The sequence below is a fragment of the Budorcas taxicolor genome, chromosome 17, assembly GCF_023091745.1.
Source record: "Budorcas taxicolor isolate Tak-1 chromosome 17, Takin1.1, whole genome shotgun sequence".
NCBI classification, from domain to species: Eukaryota; Metazoa; Chordata; class Mammalia; order Artiodactyla; family Bovidae; genus Budorcas; species Budorcas taxicolor.
The window spans coordinates 69,507,294-69,517,059 of NC_068926.1; positions in this window are offsets into that span (position 1 = coordinate 69,507,294).

The window sequence follows — 9,766 nt, forward strand, 5'->3', positions numbered from 1 at the left end:
AAGGGGATGACAGAGGATGAGATGACTGGATGGCATCACTGACTTGATGGACATGAGTATGGGTGAACTCCGGGAGATGGTGATGGACAGGGAGGCCTGGCGTGCTGCCGTTCATGGGGTCGCAAAGAGTCGGACATGACTGAGCAACCGAACTGAATTTAACTGAACTGAAAATGTGAATGGTATGCGTGCACGTGTTTAGTCACGCAGTCGTGTCCGACTCTGCGACCCTTCAGACTGTAGCCTTCCAGGCTCTTCTGTCCATGGGACTTTTCAGGCAAGAATACTGGAGTAGGTTGCCATTTCCTTCTCCAGCGGATCTTCCCGACCCAACGATCAAACCCACATCTTCTGTTTCTGCTGCATTGCAGGCGGATTCTTCACCCACTGAGCCATGGTATAGGATATCGAAAAACCAATGAGCGCCGATTCAAAGCAGATTCCTCTTTTAATTACAACACGATGACAGGTCAAGAGAGTTTAACATCTGAGACAAGGGGAAGTCAATAAAACAATAGCATCTTGATGTAGTAACTAAGAAATACGACTCCATGGCTTCATGGATATCTCAAGCACTTTGGATCTTTTTATTGCTTTTATCAAAATCTACAATACAGAACACTACTCTGAGTGGTGGTATATTTGATAAGCAGCTAGCATATTAAAAAGCAGATATACTAGATACGCTAAATAAGCAGATATGCTAGACGGCATATTAAAAAGCAGAGACATTACTTTGCCAACAAAGGTCCCTCTAGTCAAGGCTATGGTTTTTCCATTGGTCATGTATGGACGTGAGAGTTGGACTGTGAAGAAAGCTGAGGACCAAAGAATTGATGCTTTGAACTGTGGTGTTGGAGAAGACTTTTGAGTCCCTTGGACTGCAAGGAGATCCAACCAGTCCATCCTAAAGGAGATCAGTCCTGGGTGTTCATTGGAAGGACCGATGCTGAAGCTGAAACTCCGAAATTTTGGCCACCTCATGCAAAGGGTTGACTCATTGGAAAAGACCCTGATGCTGGGAGGGATTGGGGGCAGGAGGAGAAGGGGATGACAGAGGATGAGATGGCTGGATGGCCTCACTGACTCGATGGATATGAGTTTGGGTGAACTCCGGGAGTTGGTGATGGACAGGGAGGCCTGGCGTGCTGCCGTTCATGGGGTCACAAAGAGTCAGACATGACTGAGCGACTTAACTGAATTGGTAAGCAGTTTGGGGAAGTATGAAGAAAAGACATGAATAAAAGCATTTTCTAAAGTGAGATGTTTGGGATTAGAAGATGTGAGCTATTATATATACAATGGATGAATATCAAGGTCCTGCTATAAACCATAATGGAAAAATATATATATATAATGGAAAAAGAATATATATATGTGTGTGTGTATAACTGAATCACCTTACTGTACACCAGGAACTAACACAACATTGTAAATCAACTATACTTCAATAAAATAAATTTAAAAAAGAAGAGCTGCATGGAGCCAAGCCTTCCAGAGTGCAGTGTTGATCTCAGGAGCTGTGCCTGCAGCCTTGCCAGAGGGGTCTCTTCCCCAAGTGTCAGTGACACCGCCTCTCGTTGGTTCCGCCCCCATGGGAAAGTTTTCTTTTTTGTATGGTTTTGTTTGTTTCCTTTCGGCCGTGCTGGGTCTTTGTGGCTGCATGGGCCTTTCTCTAGCTGCAGCGAGCCAGGGCTGCTCTCTAGCTGTGGTCCACAGGCTTCTCTTTGAGGTGGAGCACAGGCTCCAGGGCATGCGGGCTTCAGCAGTTGCAGCACGTGGGCTCAGTAGCTGCAGTTCCCAGACTCTAGAGCACAAGCTCAACAGCTGTGGCCCACGAGCTTAGCTGCTGCGTGGTATGTGGGATCCTTCCGGGCCAGGGATCGAACCCATGTCTCCTGCATTGGCAGGTGGATTCTCTGCCACTGGGCCAGCAGTACAGGTGTTCTGCAGGTACTGACTGCGCACCTGTACAACGCCCGGCACTGGGGTGCAGGCCGCCCAGTGCACGGAGCCCAGGCTTTCAGGGCTGGGGGTGAGAGAGGAGCAGGCAGACAGCTGCGGGTGCCCTGATGGAGACACACAGGCAGAGCTTCCTGGTGCAGAGAACACACCGGATCCAGCCTGGAGGGGCGGGAGCGGGGGTGGCCAGGGAGAACTGGCGTAGGGGACTCTGTTGGCAGGAGCTGCGGCGCGCTTTACTATTTCCAAAGGCAGTTAATTCCCCTTCTCATTGGGTACGCGACTAAACTGCCTTAGCTCAGTGTTCTCATGTGACTAAATTCTGGCCAATGGAATAGGAGCAAAGTGACAGCTGGTGAGGTTAAGTGGCCCAGTCTCTCTGATCTCCTTTCCCACCTGCTAGGTGAGTGGGTCTGGAGATGGGCAAGGCCAGGAGGTGGGAGGAACCTGGATCTCTGTGTTTCTGATCATCAAACATCTGATTAAACTCAGGAAAATGACAACAAAACTGCCATTGTGTTAATAAGCCTTTTAAAACTTGGGACTTGGGACTCCCGTGGCAGGCCAGTGGTTAAGACTCTGCGCTCCCAACACTGGGGACCCAGGTTTGATTCCTGGTCAGGGAACTAGATCCCACAGGCTGCAACTAAGACTTCACACGCAGCAACCAAAAACCCCCGCATGCCACAAGAAGATCAGAAATCCTGCAAGCAGTCGGTGCAGCCGAAACACAAAGAAAACCAACTTGAGGCTTATCTGTTTCAGCGGCTAGCATTAACTAATGCAGAATAAGCCGGGCAGAGAGAGAGGCCTGTGCAAGGGCCCAGGGCAGTTGAGAAGCTAGCAGGCGGCCAGCCTGGCTGGGAGAGTCCAGCACATGTGCCTGTCAGAGGCTGGGTGCGTGAGCAGGAAGACTAGCCGCACAGCCAGAACGGGGGCAGGCAGGACACGCGGGGCCTCGGGAAGCACGCTAAGGGGTTTGGCTGGGGTCCTGTGGGCAAGAGGAGCCCTGGGAGGGTCTTCAGCAGAGGAGCGAGGAGACGGGGCTCCCGTCAGGCTGCCGGATGAAGAATGAGCTGTAGGGGTGGGAAGGAGTGGGAGAAGCAGGCACACCTAGATGGTGGTGGTCAGGGCTGTGCAGGTGTGAAGGGACCTGGACCAGGAAGAAGTCGGGACGGACTGGACACCCCCCGTAGATCATGGCATGGACAGCATTTGGTGGGTGATGGGGTGTGGAGGAGGTGGGGGGAAGAATTCCTGCTGGGGGTGACTGGCTGGCTGGGGGCAGAGCTAGTCCCTGAGGAGGGGAGGCTAAGAGAGGGGCAGGTTTGGTACTGGGGTTAGGGGGACAAGGTCAGTTTCAGTTTAGGATACATTGAGTCTGGGGGATGTATAGGGTGCCTGTAGAATGTGCAAAGAGCAGGAGGAACCTCTGCTTCCAGTGCAAGAGAGAGATCTCGGGCGAGAGAGTATGGGGGCTATGGGCACAGAGGTGGGAACTGAGGCCAGAAGAGGAGATGGGGTCACCAGGGAAAACGTGAGGAAGGACAGGACCTCTGCACTGATGGGAACAGGGAGGGGAAGAGCCCCCTGTCCCCAAGGAGATAAAGGGCCTCCAAAGCCATTGTCTACAGAACATTTTGTAGAACCACTGATCTCTGAACCCATTCCTTTACCGATGGGCATCACCGTTTGTTCAGCGGGTACACATAGGAACAGGGATCTGGCAGAGGGAAGGTGTCCTAGAGCTAGCTGTTTCCTGTGGTCGGAAGGGACTCTCACAGGGACACGGGAGATTTTAAGAGGAGAGCAGAAAGACTCTCCCTACAGTGCTCGTACATACAGTGTATGTGTGCCAAGTCCCTCCAGTCATGTCCAACGCTGTGACCCCATGGACTGTAGCCCGTCAGGCGGCTCTGTCCATGGGATTCTCCAGGCAAGGACACTGGCATGGGTTGCCATGTCCTCCTCCAGGGGATCTTCCCGACCCAGGGATCGAACCCCGGTCTCTTACGTCTCCTGCACAGGCAGGCGGATTCTTTACCAGTAGCGCCACCAGGGAAGCCCCACTCAGGGTGTGTGTTTGGCAGCAAATACCATAGTTCTAAAAGTGCCCAGCCTCCGACCCCGCACTTCTACCTATGGGAATTTGTTCAAAGAGGACAAACAAGATCTGAGATGGAGCACAAAGACGGCCACTGCAGTGGTGTTTAGCGAAGGAGCGAAACAGAGACAACCTCAGTGTCCAACAGGAGGGGATGGTTGGAAATACCGTGTGATGGGGACTTCCAGCGGTTGAGAATCTGCCTTACAATACAGGGGATGCAGGTTTGATCCCTGGCTGGGGAACGAAGCCCAGGAGCAGGGAAACTGAGTGCACAGGCTCTGAGCCCCCGTGCTCTACACCCTGTGTGCCACGAGTCGAGAGGAGCCCACGCACTGTGGCCACAGCTAAGGCTCGCCACCACCTAAGTGAAGGACTGTTTTACAGAATATACTATGTGGCATGCATCCAGTGATCCCATATGTATTCATGAAAATGACGTCTGTAACATATGGCGATGGCATCCCACTCCAGTGCTCTTGCCTGGAGAATCCCATGGACAGAGGAGCCTGGTGGGCTGCAGTCCATGGGGTCGCAAAGAGTCGGACACGACTGAGCGACTTCACTTCCACTTTTCACTTTCATGCATTGGAGAAGGAAATGGCAACCCACTCCAGTGTTCTTGCCTGGAGAATCCCAGGGACGGGGGAGCCTCATGGGCTGCCATCTACGGGGCTGCACAGAGTCGGACACGACTGAAGCGACTTAGCAGCAGCAGCAGCAACATATAATGAAGTGGAAAAAAAAAATACATATCTACACACGTATAAGCTTCCCTGGTGGCTCAGAGGTTAAAGCATCTGCCTGGAATGTGGGAGACCCGGGTTTGATCCCTGGGTCGGGAAGATCCCCTGGAGAAGGAAATGGTAACCCACTCCAGTAATCTTGCCTGAAGAATCCCATGGAGGGAGGAGCCTGGTCCATGGGGTCGCAAAGAGTCGGACATGACTGAGCGACTTCACTTCACTTTCACACACACATAATATTCACACACAGATAATTTTGTTTTTTACAAAGAGTCTGTATTACTCTGGAAAAACATGAAAAATAACGATATTTCCATTTTGAAAAACTACCATCTGGCTGGAGGAGGAGGGAACCGTGGCTAGTCTGAACCATGCCCCACCTCGCTGTGTGACCTGTGTAGGCAAGCCACCCTCTCTGAACCTCAGTGTCCAAAAGCAGGGGAGAAGCAGCAAGGGTCTGGGACAGAGAAGAAGCTGAAAAGTGTGAGCCACACAGTTGAAAGGGCAGATGGAAAGGTTGGCTCTCCATCCAGGAGCGCTGGGGGACTAACTTGCGAGAATCTAGAAGCTTCCTCTCTGAGACCCTCTGCAGTGGGGTGCTGGAGTAGAGAAGGGGAGGATCGCAGAGACATTTCAGCTTGCAGGACCACCTCCGAAAGTGTCAAGGAGCCCTGACGGCTTGCTCCTACCGCCCCCACCTGGCTGGGGGGATGGCTGCAGCTAGGTCGGGGGTCTGGCAGCTGACTAAGAAGAGGTCAGTGTACTTTGATGACTCAGAAGATTTTCTGATCTTGCAGTCAGTCACCTGTTTCCATGACGCCTAATGGCAAACACACCTGCAACCACAACAGATAACCTTTGGTGTCACCTGCTAGCTTTGCAATGGTGGGCTCCGCCCACAGGTCTTCTTACGTTGACAGACAAGATCACCAGCCCTCCTGATGAAAGATTTGAGTCACCCCAAAACAGCCCTAACTGAAGAGTTAGGTTAACAATATGGATTAACCCAGCGGTCAGTTGCTTCTGTATCAGCTTCAGAACTCCTGAGAACCCCGGAGGTGAGTGTGTGGGCATTGGCACTACCATCCTCTGTACCTTCTAGCATGACTGAAATGTTTCTTTAAAAAGGTATGTCATGCACTTATTTGCATAATAATATGTAAAATATAAAGGTTTTTCCAAAGGAGCTGAGCAGTTGCTAGGTACAATGCCCTGGATCTGCCCGCCCGCCTTGCTAATCCTGGAGAGGTTTGGCTAGAAATCTGGCTCCAGCACTCCCAGGCTGGGCCACCTGGGGCAGGTGACCTCCCCTCTCTGAACCTAGGTTTTCTACCAAATGGGGATACCACGAACTTCCGTGAGGATCAAACGGGATGGGGCATGTGGAGCCCTTTGCACACACCTCGGATGATTATCCTGACCCTTCTAGACCCACCAGGCAGGAGAGGCAGCACCCGCCAGTGCAGTCTCCTGAGACCACCTCCCCACTCCAGCACCCACATACCTCCCATGCTCCAGAGCCAAGGTCCCCATGTCCCAGATTTCACATCTGAGAAAACCAAGGCACAGGGAGGGAATGACTTGCCTGGAGTCCCATGGCAAGTCTGGGTATTACTGGGATCAATATTACTGGGGGTGCCCAAGCCACACCTCATCGCTGCCCTGGGGCTAGCGGGCAGGAGAGAGGTTTCTTCTGGACCCCCATTTCCTCTGAACCATCACTCCTCACCAGGCGATTCCCCGACCCCAGCCCGCTGACCCCTGTGGGCACTCTGCTCCCTGTCTGGAGTGGGGTATGGCTTCTAAATGGGGATGGTCCATATTCCTTGCTCAGTCTGAGGGGCGCAAAAAACTCTTCACAAGCCTGCTGCCGTGCCTGGAATCCCAACATCTGTGTATCCTTCTCCCAGGTTAATCACTGCCACTTTCACCAGGGTGACACGATCAAGTCCCTTAGAGCCCAGAGGGAGGGACACACTCCTCCCTTTGCTGGATTGGACCCCCGCCCATCAGACCAGCGATGCACCAGAGGCCGGCAGGCTTCTTTGTCCGCAGGGCGCTTCCTTCAGGCAGGGCTCTGCCTGAGTGAGAAGCAGGGAGGAAGCGGCCCGAGGGGGCAGCTGGGAACAGGGCTCTGTTGTTTCTGCTCCCAGGGCAGCAGCCTGCCCACCCCCCGAGTGTCAGGCAGAGCTGGGAGCTAGGGGGACACGCGGGGCAGGGTCCTGAGCTGGGGGCTGGGGGCAGCCAAGGCAACTCGAAGAGGCTAGGACCCCACAAAAGGAGCAGAGAAGAGAGAGATCTTGAGCAAGTCTGGGGTCCTGAAACGGGGGCTCGGGCACGTCTCTGAATTTGGAGTCCGTTTAGCCACATCTGAACTGTGTGACCCTGGGAAAGTCCCCAAATCTCTCTGAAGTTCAGTGTCCCCGCTGGGATCACAGAGTTAGTAATTATGGCTCCTCCGAGGGGTAAGGTACGGTGCAGCCGCACAGCGACTGCTTCGGCGCAGGCCTGCCCACGGCCTTGCCCTCTCTGGGCCTTAGGTCAGTCACCCTCTTCGTGAAGGGAGAGGTTGGATCCGCCCATCTGGACCGTCCTCCTGGGGATTTCCATGGTGCCTGTCACCTGGGCAACCCAGGTGATCAGGTGTCGGGCCTGCCGCCCTCTCGCCTTCCCTCCCGCTGCTCCGGGTTACTGCAGCCAGCTGTGTGCCCATCACCTCTCCTGCTCTGTGCAGGTGGGAGGGGGGTCCCCGCTGGGAAGGGACCACAGCCTTTCTCTGTGCTGCTGCCAAAGCACTGGCTTGGTACCAAGGTGGGCAGACCAAGCTGGACCCCTTTCTGAGCACTGGTCCAGGAAACACGGGAGTTGCTGGCTTAGCTAGGGGACCCTTCTCGGACCCCAGAGATTGCCCTGCTCCCTCAAGTCTTTCCTGGGTGGCCTTGCCCGCCAAGTGGCAGAGGACAAAGCCTTCCACAGGCAGGGGGGATCCAGCCTTTATCCTGACGCCCAGCCCCTGCTCTGACCGCCCCTCTTCTGGGGAGGGCTGGTGGGAAGAGGGAACATCCCCGCCTCTCCTCCCTCTGGCACCCTGTCCAAGATAAATGATTAATGAACACCCAGCTCCGGCCCAGCTCCCGCCCCACCCACCCCAAGTCAGGAACTGGGTAAACCCTGGAAACAGGAGCCGGGGGAAGAAACAAGGAGGGCCGGGTGAACACCAACCTGCTCCCCATCAGGCTCCAGTCTTCCCACCCTCTGTCAGCCGGGATGGGCGCACGGACCCTGGAGCGGTAGAGTACCTCTCGGGTCCAGAGTCTGGCGCACGCAGCCCCAGTTCCGGGGCGTGGAGCAGCGCGGCCGGGACCCCAGGGGGTAGAGTGAGGCAGGGCACAAGCTGGTGGTGGGTGCCGGGCCCCCAGGACATACCTTGTCCCGGTCCTTCTCGGGCTTGGCGTGCAGCTTCGGCCACGGGCCGCGCCGCCCGGGCGCTTACTAAGGCGGCGGGGCGTACCCGCCGGGTCCCCCCGCTCGGCCGGGCCTGGACCATGCTCCCGCCCCCGCCGCCGCCGCCGCGCCCGCTCCGGCCAGGTGCGGCCGCCAGCCTGGCCCTGCCCCCGCGCCCCCCCACCCCGGCGCCGCGGCCAATGGGTGCCCCGGGCCTCAGCCCCCTCCCCGGCCCTCCGCGCCCGCCCCGGGCGCACAGAAGCCGCATTCAGCCCGCCGGGGCGCAGCGTCGCGCCCCCGCCGCGGGCCCAACAAGGCGCGTTTGTCTCAGATGCGCCAACGGGGCCATTGTCCCGCCGCCGGACCCCGAGGCTCGGCCGATCTCCCGGCCACGGAGGGGATTCGAGGGTGCCTGGGGAACGGGGTGGCGTGGTGATGGTGATGGCAGCCCAGCTCTGGGGAGGAGGCGGCTACTCCAGTTGCTTAACTTATCTTCAATGGAAGGTACGGCCTCTGGCTCCGGAGCCAGTGCAAACTGGGGACACAGCTTTTTTTTTCGCATCTGAAATGAGAGGAGTAGGGGCTGACCCCACTTCCCCAAGGTCCCCAGCAGGGCACAGTGCATCGGGATGAGGGCACCCCATTCAGGATCTGACTTTTCCCGGTCCTAGGCTTTCCTCCTTCGCCCCAGAGGATCAAGCCCAAGGAAGGGGACTCATGACTGCCTGGAGCTGGGAATGCTCAGCTCCAGCTGTGGGCAGTGCAAAACCAGCCGGTCACCCAGTGGGGCATAAGCCACGTCAGAGCCCCACTGCCCCCGCCATTACTGGGTGACTCTGGAATGGGGAAAATTCCACATCAGCATGACTGCCAGGAACTTTTCCGTATCTGATGGGCTTGCTGGCTCTCCAGCCTCCACGGCGCTGGGGTGCACACGCACCCAAGCACGCTCAAGGTATTCCCTCGGGCTGCAGACTTTGGTTCCAGGGGCCCTGACCATAGAAGAACACCACCCCCTCCCCTGCTACTATGAAGCATGTCAGTGGAATGGCTCTCTTTGGACACCCACAGCGAGGCCCAGGAGCCCAGGCTTCTCCTCGGCCTCAGCCTGAGAGCCTGCGCAAGCTCCTGCCTCCCCCTGCACGTGCTGGGTCTCAAGACACTGCCCTGAAGACTTCTGTAGAGCCCAGATGCTTCTATAGAGTGAAGGGCGTAAGGCCAAGGCCCTCAGGCACCTAGATTTGGGCAAGGAGAAGCCCAGTTCCAAACCCCCAGGTCCCCACCCTGGCCCTGCTCCTGACAGCACGTGGCCTACAGTAGACAGAGCGGGGCTGGGGCAGGCGGTGGCTCAGAATCTCCCTGCCTGACCGGGGAGGGATTGAGTGACCAGCCCATGGCCCTGGCTCTGCCACGGGGCACCGGCAGTCCAGATGGGGCACTGCCAGAGTCAAGTGGAAACTGGAAGGATGGCCCGGCCCAGGTTATAAGCCAGGCTGCTGGCAGAGCCACG